The sequence below is a fragment of the Rhodnius prolixus genome, unplaced genomic scaffold (genome assembly GCF_049639745.1).
Source record: "Rhodnius prolixus isolate KJV_2025 unplaced genomic scaffold, Rpr scaffold_4, whole genome shotgun sequence".
Classification (NCBI taxonomy): Eukaryota; Metazoa; Arthropoda; class Insecta; order Hemiptera; family Reduviidae; genus Rhodnius; species Rhodnius prolixus.
The window spans coordinates 18,391,802-18,409,088 of record NW_027411614.1 but is presented as its reverse complement, the minus strand read 5'-3'; the positions used below and the strand labels follow the sequence as shown (position 1 = coordinate 18,409,088).

The following is a 17,287-nucleotide window of genomic DNA, read 5'->3' as shown; positions in this document are numbered from 1 at the left end:
AGACAGACAATCCCATTCGCTTTAACAAATAATCCCTCCATTACTTCATTACTTCTATAAAAAGAACTATCTCTTTTAAAATCTTCTTATTGGAAGTAAACTTGCAGTCTCTTTAGAGTGATCCTGCGGATTTCATAGCATTTCAACGCGAAATACATTTATCAGTAGATAATGCGTGTATACACATTGTGTAGCACGCAGTGCTTGTGGATATTGATCGTGTGCTTTATTCACAATTTAAACAAAAAAGTTTCTCTTACGTTGGAAAAAGTTGGATATCTTCCTTTATAATTTTATTATGACGTGAACATTGGGTTAGAATTCTACTGAGCGGAAATGCGGCTTTCCCTCGTGGATTTCAATATCCGTTGAACTTTTGGGAGTGTTAATTGCATATTTTAAAATGTTTATAAAACCTGTTTTGTTTCCTCAAAATCAAAGTTTTTATAACTTTCAGACATTATAATTAATTTAAACTGCATTTCAGTTTTGATTAGTTGGTATTTCCAACTTTTAGTGACTTTACAGGATTTAAAGGTAAAATCTTTTATGCTCTGCGAACGAAGTAATGTTATACAATTTACACAACCTTAATAAATAAGTAGGTACTCTACTAAACATTCCTCTTTAAGGGAAATTGGTCAGTTTAATTATTAAAATTATTTTCATATTTGAATTAATTTGGGGCGGCTGTTTGGGGTTATAAAGCTTAGATTTGTAAGAGGGAGATCGGATCCCGGATGTAGCTGCCTTTTTTACGCACCTCCAGTTTTCTATTAATTTACCCCTAACTTTAAATAATAATTAATAAACCAGAATACAAACAAAAAATGTTTCTTGATGGTGTATTGCAGTTTCTTTCAACTTGATGCTACCAGAATGCAGTTAATGCATAAAGACTAAAACGAACAATAATTCTAATTACTCCGTGATTGTTTTATTTTATTTTTGAGTCAAAAAACATAATTTGAATTCAAAAATTTCGGTTAGTTGAACCAAATTAGACATTAATGAAATTCAAAGGATTCTTAATTACATGATTTTGGACGAATATTTTTTAAAGGTAATATTTGTAAGGAATTGCCAAAGATTTTGGCCCGGTTGTATTCCTTGTACGTGGAAAGGGGGATGATTTAATGTGTGATGTCTATACATCATGTAGGGTCATCATGCTACTGTAATAAGTGCTATACAATGCTATTGTTACAAATAATAACCTTCTGTGGTCAGTGGTCAGGGAAAAACTTTTTTAAATTCACAAAAAGGGAAAGAATAAGTGTACAAGAAACGGAAAAATTTAAAAATATTGCTTTAAGTGTAAATGTGGAATTCATAAATATATATATATATATATTTTTTTTTTTTAATTATTAAGGGGCGTCAACATCTGAGGTCATTAGCGGCCGGAGTTTTTTAAGTGCACTGCCTACCTCTGGATAGGGTTCTCTCGTTGCAGACAACACTTCTTCACCGGACAGTATGTTGTAAAAATCTCCTAGAAAAAAAAATATATATACAGGGTGTTCCATTTAAGACGCACCAATTGCTAATAACTTTTTAGGAAAGCGGAATTTCGAAAAAACCCACGAACTAAACTATACGTTTTTTTTGGTCTAGTATTAAAATTTTCCCCTCCCGACGCTATATCTTTATTTTTGGCGGAGTTACCGCTAAAAACCCGATTGGGTTTCATAAGGACCACTGATTTTGACTATGATTATGAAAACTACATAAAAAACTGTGAAAAAGACATTAACCCCGTTTCGATATCCCTAATATTTATTGAGATATTTAAGATCAAAGTTACAATTTTATCTATTCGTGACCGGTTTTCAATATCAATTTTCCACCAGAAATACACCTTTTGGGAGGTCCTCTGGCTGCAAAAAATGTTATTGGTGACGCAAAGTACAAAAATAATAATAATAGAAGATTTTAACAATTGTAGTGTAATGTATTGGTAGTGGGTGTATCAGGATAAACTTGTTTTATCATCAAATAAAAGCAACCAACACATCATTTTAATGTATCCCGAATGCAAGACTTCTTGGCCTTTGATTGCTGTAAGGATATCTTGCCAATGAGGGGCGGGTGTTGGTCAAGAGCGTGGTTTTGTAAGTGGAAGATGCCCAGGACGAATCCCGCGTTTGACTATATTTTACTTACAAAAGTATTATGATGTACTAACTATTATGAATGATTGCTCCCGCGGAATTCGAACTGGGGATCTCCCACTTACAGAGCCACGTTGCAAACATTTTTTGATCAGACCTCCCAAAAGGTGTATTTGTGGTGGAAAATTAATATTGAAAACCGTTCACGAATAGATAAAATAGTAACTTTGATCTTAAATATCTAAACAAATATTAGGGATATCGAAACGGGGTTAATGTCTTTTTCACAGTTTTTTATGTAGTTTTCATAATCATAGACAAAACCAGTGGTCCTTATGAAACTCCAATCGGGTTTTAAGTTGTAACTCCTCCAAAAGTAAAGATATAGCGTCGGGAGTGGAAAATTTGAAAACTAGACCAAAAAAAAACATATAGTTTACTTCCTGGGTTTTTTCGAAATTCCGCTTTTCTAAAAAGTTATTAGCGATTGGTGCGTTTTAAATGGATCACCCGTATATATACATAAATAAGTGCTAAAAGCTCGATTTGAACCTGGGATCTCCGCATCAGAACCCACTAAACTAACCACGCTAAACTCTGAGCTAATCCTTTCCCTGGAAATATTTAATATTAATTATTATTCATTAATCCAGTATAAGTTTATTAACTACTGTATTAAACGCTGCCCTAAAACATGTTGAACTTGGATGTAATTTATTAAATATGTTTTACAGCGCTGAAGGTCTCTAGGTCGAAAACAAATATACTGAAATTCGAAGTACAAATTCTTCTCTCAAATGTGTAATTGTTTAAAGCAGTTTATATGAAGTATAGTTACTTCCTTCCAGCAATCGACATGTTTTCAGCGTGAAGTATTTCAGCTAGTTTTATTTCTATGGTAAAGTAAATCGAATTCGCTCTGCCTGGATCTTATAGCATTCTCTTGTTATACTTGTTCTACAGCAGTTATGTACGGGGTGAACTCTTTGCTCCAATCTCATCTTTTCCCTCATCTTTAATACTAATTAGAGTGTCTGCTTCATAGCTCTTTCATTAGTCACTTGTTTACACAACTGCCTTTCTTCTTATCATCTTCTAAAGATATATCCCTCTTTTCCCAGTGCCCTTTACAACTTCATTCTTCCTTAAAAGTATTACTTCTCTTTCAGTGCGCCGCGTCTCTCATTCCTTATAGTTTCTTCCTTCTTAAATTGACTCTGCTGAGGCGGTATTTTCATTCATTTCTCCCCTCCGTCTCACCGCCAGTAAGTACACATCTAACGGATCGTATCGGTGGCCTTTCTTAATTACATTGTTGTTTACTTTAATCTCACACCAAACGCGGCCGAGTGGGCGGGGCTGGTAAGTGATAAGAAAGAATGTAAATACTTGTACTTCCCATGCCATTAGAGGAACCACGTTTTCAACCGACTGATACCCCTCACTGATGTAAGATCATAATTATTCAGCAAAAGCAACTCTAGAAGGTAATCCTAATTAATATCAAGACCTCCATTTTTTTTTTTTTTCCTTCCAATTAAACTTTGATAAAAAAAAAGAAAAGGATGAGGTAGAATTGTTATACTTTGCGGTAAAATAACATCATCGTTATGAAAAACTTTATTAAGACCATGATAAGACCTCTTTTATTTCACCCCTATCTCCATTATGATTTACTGCTAAATTTTAAACAATATAAATTATGTAAATATTATATCTTTTTTCGTCTTATTAAAAGCTTAACATTTTCTAAGTTTTTCCATAAATTATTAAAAATTTATTTAGAGACTTCATTATTATTTATTTATTTTCATTTTTGTTACAAATAATTTAAAAAAGTGTAATACTTATTTTTTCTGGCGGGTTTTACGTCACCAAGAAGCTTTACAAGCCTTTGTTAATTTTTATTATTTAGTAATATTAGTAAATAATCTCTAGCTAAGGTTCATTAAGCAACAGCAAAAGAAGGAGAGAAGCGAATAATTTTTTAAGCCATCCTGATCCTTTTGGACTTCCGCTTCCTCCTCGTACACCTTCAGATGTTGGAGGATATCTTTTTAAGTTTTCTCAAAATAGAAATGTACATACACACATATAGAAATACAAAGTTTAACGTGAATTGGTGAGTTAAGTTAAGGTCAATACCAGACGAAACTACATAGCAAAGTTTACAATGAGCTGAAGAGGAAATCTAAGTATAGCTAGCTGGATTTGAACTTGAGACTTTAGCCTGGAAGCCCAGAACACTGAAACATGTTCCTGCTATATTGTATCAGTATTAATTTTGAACAGGATAAGTCATACTGACATAATGAGTTAATATAACTTATATGGATTAATTAGATGTCCTAGTTGAAGGCCAGAAAGACTATATCACCTCGATACAAAGGATATGTGTGAAATTAGATTTGGCAGTGGTAATCAGTGGCTTTAGGGCCAAGTATGAAGTCCTGAATTTTAATTCTCTGAAGGACCGAAGCGGTTTTCTTTTCATCCTGACGAAACTTACATAGCCTATTGGCTCCCAGGCCTACGTGATTTACACCTACACAGGTTAGTTTGCTGAAGTCATTAAATAGATTGAGAATCGAACCCAGTACTATGATTTGAACAACGCTGCATGTTCACATTTAATATCTGGGAATGATAACAGTTTTCTACTGTTATTTTCCATTCTCTTTCGAAATAAAGATTTTATTTTCTCCTGTACCTCAGATAAAGTTTATTCTATAGGAGTAAGATTGTCAATTTAAGTCAATTTTGCTTTTATTACTTTGTAGGCGTGATGTGCCTGTGAAGGAAGGAGTTAGGGTGTATGAGTGCAATGTAAGAATGAATTAGGAGTGGATCGTGTAGATAAGTGTGGGTCGGTAGCATTGAATGTTAAATGTGCGTGTGTCAGGGTAAATGCAGTTGAGAATGTAGAAGGCAGAAGATGGGAGTTTATAAAATGGTTAAAAGAAGAAGTAGAGGATGGGGACTATTAGATAAGGAGAGACTGACAGGATCAAACAAGGAGGAAGGGCGACGACGGTGATCTGAATTTCAATACCAGTCATAAAAAGTCAAGTGAGTCGTGTAACAGGTTTACAACTAAAAAACCGGTTTGTTGGCGTGGTGCCGCTGACTTACAACATACAGCAATAAGTGGTTTAAAATGGTAGTGGGGCCAGTGTTCGCGTGGCACCCTGCTACCGTGGTGGGGGCAAGATGTTGCGTGAAAAAACAAGAATCTTTCGCTGTGGACGCCCAAAGTACCGATGAGAGAGGAGAGAATTCCTCCGTTATAAGAGCTTTTGGGTGGGACGCGGGCCGTCTGTAGATTTGATCTGGTGGCGGGCAGGTGGCTTGGGAAATCCAGTCCAACTTGTACAGTCAGGCCAATAAATCTGATATTCTAGGATTTGTTTATGTCAATCTTTCAAAATACCCAGAATAGATCATCTAAATGAGATGAGGCTCAATAAATTACTTTCTGTCCTAATTTTCTTTTTAAAACTCAATAAATAAGTTATTTTTAATAGTATATTGTTCAGAATCAATCCAATTTAGTTCTGGAGGTGAGAGATGATCAAAAGCTACCTCTGTACATTTACCTAACATATTGTGAATATGTCTCCTAAATAGTAATCTCCAAAAATGCAGGGTGTATTTGTGAAGATCAGAAACTAGATGGCCCTTTCAGAAATTGATCGCGATAATGCTGCTACGAATAGCCATCAAAGACCTTTACTTTAATGTCAAAAATGGACTGTTTTTGTTTGCCCAATACAAATATCAGAAACAACATGCCGTTAGTCGTTAAGCTTTGCAAATTTTAATAAAATATTAAGATTAACACAGAACATAAGAAATACTTTAAACATTTTTAAAAAGTTCAATAAAGACAAAGTAAGGTCCGGTGTATCCGCGGGTGCAGTCATTCACAATACTTAATACATCATAACACTTTTTTAAATAAAATGTAGTCAGTCAAACGTGGGATTCGATCTGGGGACCTCCCACTTACAAAGCCACGCTCATGACCACTAGACCAACACCCACTCCTCCCTGGCAAGATATTCTTACCGTAATCATAGGTCAAGAAGTCTTGCATACCGGGGTACATTAACATGACGTGATGGTTACTTTTATTTAATGATAAAACAAAATCCTGATTCACTCACTACCATTACATTCTCTACATTCTTTAAAATCTTCAATTATTATTATTTTTGTCTATTGCGTCACAAATAACATTTTTTGCAGTCAGAGTACCTCCCAAAACGTGTATTTGTGGTGGAAAATTAATATCGAAATTGTAACTTTGATCTTAAAAATCTTTACTAATATTTGGGGTATTGAAACGGGGTTAACGTCATTTTTCACAGTTTTTTTATGTAGTTTTGATAATCATTGTCAAAACCAGTGGTCCTTATGGAACCCCAATCGGGTTTTTGGCTGTAACTCCGCCAAAAATGAAGATACAGCATCGGGGGTGGACAATTTGAAAACTAAACCAAAAAAAACATATAGTTTACTTCGTGGGTTTTTTCGAAATTCCGCTTTCCTAAAAAGTTATTAGTGATTGGTGATTGGTGCTGTATATTATGAAGGAGGGTAAAATTTATACTCCATGTAGTCGTTCGCTCCGACTCCATCCTGGAGCCATGTGGATCTTATTTCTGTTCGGACGTACTCCAGCGTGAGAAAAACTCAGCGTCTGAAATCGCTACTTTAAATCTAGATTCAAAGAGTCAAGTCAGGTTGATTAAATCTGCTGTTATACTTAGTAAGGGGTCGTGGATTACAATTTATTTGCCATATATCTCAGTCTAGTTATCTGTGATACTTCCACTTTTACTGTGTAGCCTTTAAATGAATGAACTGATTTAATTACTTGCCAGGTAGTACAATTTTATTGAATGTGTTTCTCTCTATTTTCAAATTTCCCATAAATGAGTTCCACGACATTCCTTGAACTTCAAGACACATTTACATTCAAATAATGTGCATAACTTCTATTGTATTAAAAACAAAACAAAAAAATAGAAATATGGTTTTTAGTGCAGTTCTGGGACATATTTTGGATAAGCATTTATCTGAATTGGCTTTTCTGTAAATTGTTATTTTACAAAACAACGAATTTTGAAAGAATTTATTTCCAAAATTGAAAATTTGAATCTTTGAACCTTAAGGGAAGTGGTTGGAGAACATGGGTCCATTTTATTATTAATTCTTTGCTTCTCGACGACTGTTTTACTAATTAAGTTATTTGCTTTTGTTTCAGGTATGTAACTTCTTCATTCAGCTGTAAATCTAAACGTAGCTAGAGATGTAGGTTGGTACCATATTAAACATAAATACGTTTTTTTTTTGTATTATTCAAGTTTCTGTACTTCGATAGATATTTATTAAATTTTATCGTAATAATTGAATACATATTTATTCAATTAAACTCTTGTACTTATTCATATACCAATTTTTAATTTTAAAATCGTTGCAGTAAATTAAATGAACAATAACATATTAAAATGAGATGATGTGTACGTATTGTTGTGCAATTATTCAGTAGATAATACCTGGGGGAATACAAATGCAGTCTCGACAGTCATGCATTCTGAAGTAACAGGTTGGAATTGAAAGACTTTTTCCTTCCCTATTTCTTGTCGATGGGTTGCCCTACTCTTAAGAATTTTTCTAGGGTTTCTTTTCATATTATAAATAAATATCTTTTATATTCTTTAAATATTCTTTTTTTTTCATTAATTAATTTAGCTATAGTTTTAATTTGGCTGTAATTGTAGAGTACTGTTCATTTTTTTTAAATTTTTGTTGAGAGATTTATTAAATCTTAGGGAAGAAAGATTATTGCCAATTTCAGTCTTATCTTTTTAACACTATTAATGCAAAGCTTTGACCTAGGGACTACTCGGATCATCAGTCGAGTACCTCAACAGTCAGAAGAGGAGACACACCAACCGTTAAGTCAAACTTGCATAAAGTTAAACGTATTACAATCGTTAATAAGTATAAGCCTTGAAGATGTCCTAGTCCCTAGGTCGAAAAAGCTTGGCATTAATACAAATAAAAAATTAGTACTGAATTGGCTAAAAGTGTTTTCATCCCATTGTATTGTTTTCTCTATATTTTAAAGAAAATTTGGAAATTGTATCTTGTATAGAAAGAGAGGAAAAAATTGTCAAAGTTGGGAGTTTTTCAATGTTACGCTTCTTCGAACATTTTTTGACGATCAACCCTTACTACTGAACAGTTTTAATAATACTGTTTTTTAAACAACAAGAAGTAGTGCCTTAATCATAAATTATCTCGCTATATTTGCATAGCCTTCGAGAAGTGTCTGTCATTATCCTTCTTTGGTTAATTCCTGGTTTACAACCTAGTTAATTCATTAATTAGATGATTTCTACTTTTTAGTTCGCTATATTTTTCTTCATTTTCTCAACTCTCGAAGGCTATGTGGACGGTTAATATTGGGAAGTTGGAAAGAATTGGAAGATTCTTGGTGGCAGTTTAGGATGACAATCTAGAGTGGAGAGAAGGAATGAAATAATGACCTGGGATTTCGTAAAGTTGATTCGGCATTTCGTTTAGGGTATTCTAATGAGACGTGCAGGGTCAATCGCAGATCGGATGAATTTATTCAGAGTTGTCTGGAGTTAATTGTACTTTTCCTAGCGAAATATCAGTTTTAAACTTTCTGAAATTTCCCGTTTTTTACATCAAGGTTAGAGGTTAGAGTTTAGGACGCAGACTGACACACAGAACATTTTTTTTTTTTTTTTTTTTTTGCAAACCAACTTGGTCCTACTCAGGGGATCACTTAACGGTTATGAGAACTTAAAATCGAATGTCTATATGATTGCATTACTTCTTTCTTAGTATAGTAAGAGAAATTAATTTAAAAAAAAAACAGTAAAAATCGTAGAATACTTCGTTGAATTTCAATTAATATTGTACCTGATTAATCGAAGAGATAGACCAAACTTTGGAGCTTTACTATGGTTTCCTTCGTTAAAAAAATAAATAAAAATGGCCCTCGGCATGCAATAAATTTGATGAAGGAAACATAACAGTAGCTAAAAAAAAACCCTATCTGCAGAAGGAAATCTTCTTAGACTAAAAGGTAAGTGAGCCTTCTACTTTAAAAAGTGAACTGCTGCAGAACGAAGGAGAGGTTGCGACTCTGATTCTCCTTGGTGGGACGCTCCAGAAACTGGCCGTTGAACTTGCTTAAACCGGCTCTAAATATAAACAAATCTTACAGCTCCATCAACTAATCACTTTCCGTTAGCGAGCTCTTTATAAGAACAGTCTCTTAGAGAATTTTATTTTTAATATCTTGGATTTTATTTTAAAAATATAAAAACAACTTTAATAATAAATTAAATAATCGGTATTTATTTTAATTCATTTAATAATAAACTTTTAGAATTGTGTAAAACTTTTTGTGATATCCTCAGTATATTTTAAGCAAAGGACCACTGTAATTAAACTGTTGTCATAACAACTAACAAACATCCAACGTTGATTAGTAGTGTATCAGTTCCCACGCAAACTCGTTCTTAAAGCTGTTCTTTTTATAGAATACCGTTCAAAATTTTTTGCTTAAAACATCACTCAAAAAAAATTCATGGTGTAAAAGTTTTTGATATCAGGTTAATACTAATCGGATATCAACGATTTTTACTTACTGCAATTCTCGTTCTCAAATTATAAAATATATTAATTTATCTCGTCCCTCCTCGAATCCTTTCGACTGAAATCTTTGCAGAATATAAGGTTTAACCTGAATTGGTGAGGTAACAAAGTTAAATGCCAATGTCAGACAAAGCTATAAAACTATTTAAAGTACAAGCGAAAAGCTAAATTTTATTTTGTTGCAATTAGATTTTACTAATAATGGTCTGTGATAGTACATTTTTGGAAACCATTTTCTTTATTGTATCTCTATGATCCGGATATCAATGATGGCCTTCATCAGGAGCTTTGAATAATGTGAGACAAAAAAAGTTGGTTATAATGTACTCTATGATATAAGAAAGATGATAAAAAATTCATGATGGCTAGTTGACAACTTTTACCAAAAAGTATTAATTTAAAATTTATGGATCCATATGTAGGTAATCTACAAAAAGAAGTTTAGAGACAATCTCGGAACCAATTTTTAGAAATTTTCCAAAAATTTTGTAAGTCCATTCAATACAGTAGTACTTTTGTCCTCAGGATTCCCTTGAAACACTGAATTTTAGCCTCTTAATCATTTCAGTCCTCTTCTAAAAAATATGACACTGAACCGTACTGTAGGCGCGCGAAACGCCAACACCGAAATGCTGAGGTGCCCAATTGGGCGTTGGACGAAATAAGAGTAAACAAAGAAGAATATAAAAAAAATAAAAAGGAAATAGAAGAAAAAGGGGAAGGTACTTACCCTTTGAGGTATGTTGACTAGATGCCTGAGAAGCGATGAGTGGAAAGGAAGCTGTGGTGCGGAAGCGTATATATGTTTATGTAAGTGTGTGCGTGTGTTGAGCTCTGAGAAACGTATCGGAAGGGGAAATGAGGTAAGCGGAGGAGTAAAGGAGGAATAGTGCAATAAATGCGATGGTTGCGGTGGAATATGCGGGCTATATGCGTTGAGAAGAACACCAGAAGCAGGCAGCAGAAGCGTGTGAAGCAGTGCCCCACAGAAAACTACTAGGCGTCAGCGGAAGTGATGCGTAGCGGATTGAGAGGCGTTAAGTTGCTAAAAGCGTGAGCAGAAAAGCGTCTTAAACAAGGACTAGCAGGGAACTGCACAGACTGGAAAGGTGACCACATGGTTCAAAGGAAGTAGTGGGGCAAAGGGCTTAGAATAGAAAAAACAAATAAAGGAAATAGAAGCGATAGGTAGTGACGCATTTGGCATAAGAAACGGAAACTAAAATTTTAATGTACTGAAAATTATTGAATAAAAAATAAGACTTAGTAATTGGCGATAGTGATAGCAGGAAATTAAGGCGGATGCGTACATTAGTACGCGCGCGGGCGCGAGACTGAGCCGCGGGAGTCGGAAGTTAGCCGAACTGGCCGAGGGTCCTCGGCCACGACCGAACACGTACATTGTACTAAACTGATACTTTAGAGCAAAACCCTCTTACCGTCTCACTCAGAAGAAACCTTAATGGAATTTCTATGGCAAAATATTTTAAATAATAGTTCTAGACCAGATGAACGGGAAATGTTTAAAGAATACTGTTCTAGGCATCTTCGAGAAAATCTCAGAAAATTGGAAAATCCTCATACGGTCCAGGAATTCTGATGGCTAAGTTCGAAACCACTGAAGGGGTTTAATCTATCATACTAAGTTGCAGGTTCCTGTTTTTGATTTATTTCGAGTTCAATCAAGCAGAGGCCATTTTGTAAAAGTCACTTTTAAATACGAAAATTTTGAGGTCTAAACAGAAAAATTAAAATTTTAAATAAACACACTACTTGCATTACTAATAAGAGGAATAAATGATTACAAAATTGTATTTTATAGTAAATTCCTTATTGTAATGGCTTATTTTCAAAGAAATATCGGCTGTTTTTCGATGTTAGGTAAGAATGGGTACAAGATCTGACAATACCATCTTTTTAGCGCTATATTCTGAGATTTTTTTCCCCGATAGAAGTAAAGATTTCTATTGATGGAAGCAAAAATGATTTCTCCAATCTCTTTATCCGCTCCCAAAGGACCGCCCACACCAAACTAATATAAGCTTGTCCACACACGGCCTATTATAAACGGGCAACTGCTCTTCTCCGCTTGTGTCCGGATTGCGCAACTTATTGGAGCCAACTAGTCGCTCAATAATTCAATCGGCCATAACCAAGATGCTCTCCTTTTAATAAACCACCTTTTAACTTTTATGCGGTTGTGCAGCGTAGTTATTTCAACTGGGTAGGTTGTAGCAAGGGTATTTTATTTAATACCTTTGAATATAGGATTTATCTCTGCTACGTCATAAAATGTAGATCATAAGAACTTGTTGAGAGATGCCTCTTTATAGAGAAATTCTTGGTGAAATTTAAAATTAGGATAGAAATATTAATGAAATTTTAAATTCTTTTGGTAGAAATACAAGAAGTGGTTTTGTTCAAACTAAACTATTTTCGGAAATTCCCATAAAGCAGAGATTACGAAAATTTTTCCTTCAAAGAAAGTTTTTCGTTTGAAAATGATAGAAATGGAATTAAATGAGAAAAAATCCAAGGGGTTTTTAAATCATCAACAGTGTTGGCGGTAGTGCAATAATGCAGTTCCGCCCATTCACTTAGTACCCTGTTATTTCTGCCTCAAGGTTTGTACAATCTAAGTGCACAATAAGTGTACAATCTACAACCATAAGTATCTTATTCGCTTCACACTATTAGGACATATGGTTAGAAGTTGGTAGAAGGAGAAAATATAAGGGAAGGCAGCTGGTCTTGAACTCGAGTTCGCATGAGAGAGAACAGTGCACTGCAATAACTGCATTATTGTGCAAAAACCAGAGTACCGATGTACAGAATTTTCTTACTTCTCTAAATATCATAATGCAATTAAAAATAATTACAAAATTTTATTTTATTCTAAGTTCCTTATTGTAATGGCTTATTTTTAAAGAAATATCAGCTGTTTACGAAGTATATAAGATCTGGTAATAGCATCTTTTTAGCGCTATATTCTGAGGTATAAAAAGTATTTTACTCGAAGTTACTTGAGACAGGCATTAATTATCAAGTAGTAAACCAAGTTAAAGTCACTGCTAGAACTCTTAACCAGTAAGTAGTAAGTTTTAGGTGCTCTTTATAGGCCTACGTCCTAGATCATTTCCAACTTCTTTAAAAAACAACATCCTTCAGAATAGTCTGTCTTATTTTTAAAAATATTTTTAAGTTTTATTTTAACCTGTGGATTTTTCGCTTATTTTTCTTATTTACTATGAACCGATTCCTGCAAATCATCTTAGGCACAGAAGTCCGCTAGTAATTTAGCTGTATAGTTGAATAAAAATTAAAATGCATAAATTGTTAATACCGTTGCAACATTCTTTGCATTAACGTTTTTTGTTTAATTTTAAACCAAATATTATACTTCTAAAAATGTCGACAAAAAATTATGAAAAATATTAATTTATCTGTTAATAATTATGGTAAAGTCACTTATCAATGCAGAGATAAGCTCCTAATTAATGTTTGATTGGCCTATTATTTAAAAATTTTACGGTTAAAGAGAATTCTCTTATTTTTACTAAGTTAAAACTTTTAATCTAGCCAATCTCACCAAATTAGTCTGGGAATGAAATATCTTTTTTGTAGGAATAGCATGTAAGACGGAACATATAGAACACGTAGGACTATCCTTTATATATCAACACCAAACAATATGGGTAATTAAACTTAATGGATATTCCCGTATTCTTTGAAGCGTAAAAAGTTAAATGGGCGAACGTATCGGTCCTGATAAGATCCTTCATCCTGTCGAATAGAATGTTGAACCAGTTACTTTGATTTGATAAATAATAAAAGCAACTAGGCTGCATATCTGCTGCAGTTGCAATTAGATTAAAATAAGAGAATAAACCTTCAATCTGCAAACTTCAAACTCTTCACTCTTACTTTTTTTTATGAGCGATTTAAATTTTTGTAATCGAAATCTCGTAAACCTTAATTTCTAAGTTTAAATGTTATTTCTACCCATAAATAGAATGTATCTACACCATGTACATGTATTAAACCTTACGATTTAGCATTTTTGATGGTTATACTAAAACATTATGTTAACATTATTTTAATATGTTAATATTAAAAAATGGCATTATTTTTTATAAAAATAGTAGGTACTTGTTTAACTTATTTCCTAACATTTTCTCAAATATTTCAGAGAGTTTAGATGATTTTTTTTTTTAAGTGCAATTTGTAACCTTTGACTTCCTTATTTTAAGACAGCCTACTTTAAAATTGACTACCGGTCCATTTAAAGGAGTTTTCAATGAATTAAACAACTTGACAAACTAACACTGTTGAGTGCTCGTGAACACGTTTTCTTGCAAAACAAACGTAATTTCTCATACGAAGATAAAAGGAATCCTGGAAAATGATATACCGTTTGAAAGCCTATTAAACAAGGAAACTTTTATAAAAAGTGCCAGCACCTAGGTTGGATAATGATCACATATAAGGGCCTAATGAGTTTTCATGAAAATTTCGATTACTTTTATTTTTCCAGCGTCCGGTGGAAGATTGAGGCTGTTTGGAGAATAACTTATGCTTCGAAATGGTATCAATTTTTAGAAAATTTATCTGCCTTTCTAATCGTGTCATCAGAATCGGATTCGGACTAAAACTTTCTGAGTAATAACACTTTTATTGGAAAAAAGTAATGATTTTAGAAAAAAAATTGAAAGTGACGTCACTCAAGAACAGTGGAAAATATGAAGTTGGCCAATACGTCATTGAACTCCACTTTAGATGTACTACACACAGTAGGCCTATGGACAATACTTACTGGTTCACCCTGTATATATACAATACGGCATCGAGAAGTATTTTAGGTCATCTGCCTGTACATATACACTAAGCACAAATAATAAAATTTGTATTGAATTAAATGTTAAGCATATTTCAAGTTAATGAGAAAAATAATTTTAAAAAAATACGACGTTAAAGTAAGCTTAAGCTTGGAGTTATTTCTTTGGGTTATAGAACAGCCGATAAAACTTTGAATTCGGAAATAATCACTCGCACTTTTTTAATTAATTTACAATTTATTGAATTTCTAAATTAATAATGGTGAAAAAGTCACTCGACCGCTGTTTAAATAATTAATTTTTTTAACTTCCAATTTGGTTTAAAAGATAATTAGAAAAATCTTCTCCGATAAACAGGTCTAACACACTAAATCTAACTAAAACCTAGTTATATTTTCCTACATTAAGGTTTATATATTCATGGTATTAACTTTATTTATACCTTTCTGAACTTGTTTCATTTTAACTTTCACGCAGCGTAATTAAACGTTTACTAGAATAATGAGCATAATGACACACCTTGACTTTGTTCTTCCAGCGTAATTTGATTTCATTTCTGTGTCTTTCTTAATTCTAAGAATGGAACAATAATTTGTTTTCGTAAATTTGGGACACGAAGGGATAATGTAGTTTATGTTCTGTACAAAAAGAGTGGGGGATAATTTATGCAAACTAATTGTATTCAATTTGATTCAAAACTGTTTGATCGAGTCTTTATTTCATAAACTGTAGCTGTAATTTAAAACTTTGAGTATTCTTTAACTGAAGTCATCCGTCCATCTTGTGTATCTTTTCCATAGAACTCGAGGAATCAAATACCATTACCAGTATGTGTGCTAGTTCAGTATGTATCTCACTTTTCTGATTTTTTTTTTTCTTTCTTCTCAGATTAGCTTCCCTTTAGGATTATTATTCGCATTTCAATTTTTTTTTCTTAGTCTAATAACTTAACGAATTCGATAAAGATTACTCTGTTATTTTGCATTGCCAATTGCAGATTTTCGGGTATTTTGTTCTGGTCAAAAGCCCTGCAAAGAGTGCAGTCTGCGAAACACAACGTAGATACTCTTCTTTAAGGCTGGAATTCACCTCATTTAACTTCCACACTAAATTAGTGCGATCAGAAAATATAATTTCAATACTTTCAAACCGAATCAAAAGATCTTCCTTTCTTTAGCTTCACTCGACAGAGCAGAATTAGAGGCATGTTTTACACCTAAGTGATACAGCAGAAGCAGAGTCTAAGGAGTGTACTTTAATAAAATTAGTAACCTCCGGGCTACTTAATTATCTTTCACAAAAATATGAACGTAACTAATGTAAAAGTCGAGTATTTTAATTAGAGAAGGGCCCAATAACATTCTATATAAAAATAACATTCATCTCTCAAAATGGTTTCAAAAAAGGAGAAAACAAAGAAACGTAATATCCGTTTGCAAACTTTTAGTCTTTGATGGTGAGTTTACAAAGTAAACTTTAAAAAGCAGTAGCTGACGATAGAAATACGTGTATACGTAGATCTGGGTCACGTATCTATTCTGCCCGCGCTATTCCACCTGGGCGAAATGTTATACACCATCTTCAAAATTGAAACTGGCAAGTTGATAAAGCACACCTAGTATCTCTTTTCATTGGCAAACTTTACTTGGATATATCCTCCCACATAATCGTGCAGACTCTCAGATATAACAACCAGCTTTTAGAACAATTCTCTTTTCATGTAGTTTTGGCATTAGTATTCTGGAAACTGTTCTGCATATTTTACTACCATTACTTAATCTTTAGTAAGATTTAAAGGCAAGTTTGCCTTTAAATTTTGCGAAGTACGATTGGTACAGTAGTTTAGTTTTTTCATGACCTTTTGCTAATATTATTTGTAAAAAAGATTATTTTTTCACTTTAATGAGAATTATCAAACTGAGAAATCGGTTGAGAAATATTATGACACTTTCGTAAGACTGCAATCGTTCGATCGTTGCAATTTATCGACGCGTGAACCGAGTTTTAAGAATGAATTGTCATTTAATTTCAAGCTTTATGTAGATTTACATTTTAGAGGTCTCGACTCTGTGCATCATTGAGTGGGGAATTTGTACCTTGCAAGTAAAGGCTTCCTTTAAAACTATTTAATACCAATAACTCGATATTGTAGACCGATAGCCTGATTTTGATAAAGTTTTGCAGCAGGAAGTGGTTAGAGCTACTATAATTTGACTGACTCACACAAAATACCATCTCACCAAATTGGGTCCAAGTCAAAAGCATTTATCAATAATCAAGTTAAACGAGTAAAACTGAACGAGTCGTGCGTAAAGCATGAAAACAGAAAGTATACAGCAGCTATATGTCTTGATTTAGCTGATCTATTTGACAATTTTGACACGCTGGAATGCTTTAAAACGTTTAGTAGACTAATGCTCTTCTTAATTACATAAATCGTACGATTTTAAGACTCGTTAAGATTCAATAATATTGCAGTATTCGACGAGAATTCTCGCGAGTCTGACTCAGTAAGCAATAATCAATTATTCTTCAATATTGACTCATCAATTTATACTCTGTGAACCGACCTAAACCAAGTACAACGATGTTCTTGCGACACAATGTCATTAACACAAGACGACCAACACAGTCATT

The 17,287-nt window shown here is 33.4% G+C and overlaps 1 protein-coding gene across 4 annotated transcripts in view; it reads left to right on the top strand.

The window, feature by feature from the left end:
• LOC141456070 (irregular chiasm C-roughest protein-like) overlaps nt 1–17,287 on the top strand; it is a 921,342-nt gene that overhangs the window by 290,261 nt on the left and 613,794 nt on the right. The gene's annotated exons all lie outside the window — the stretch shown is intronic.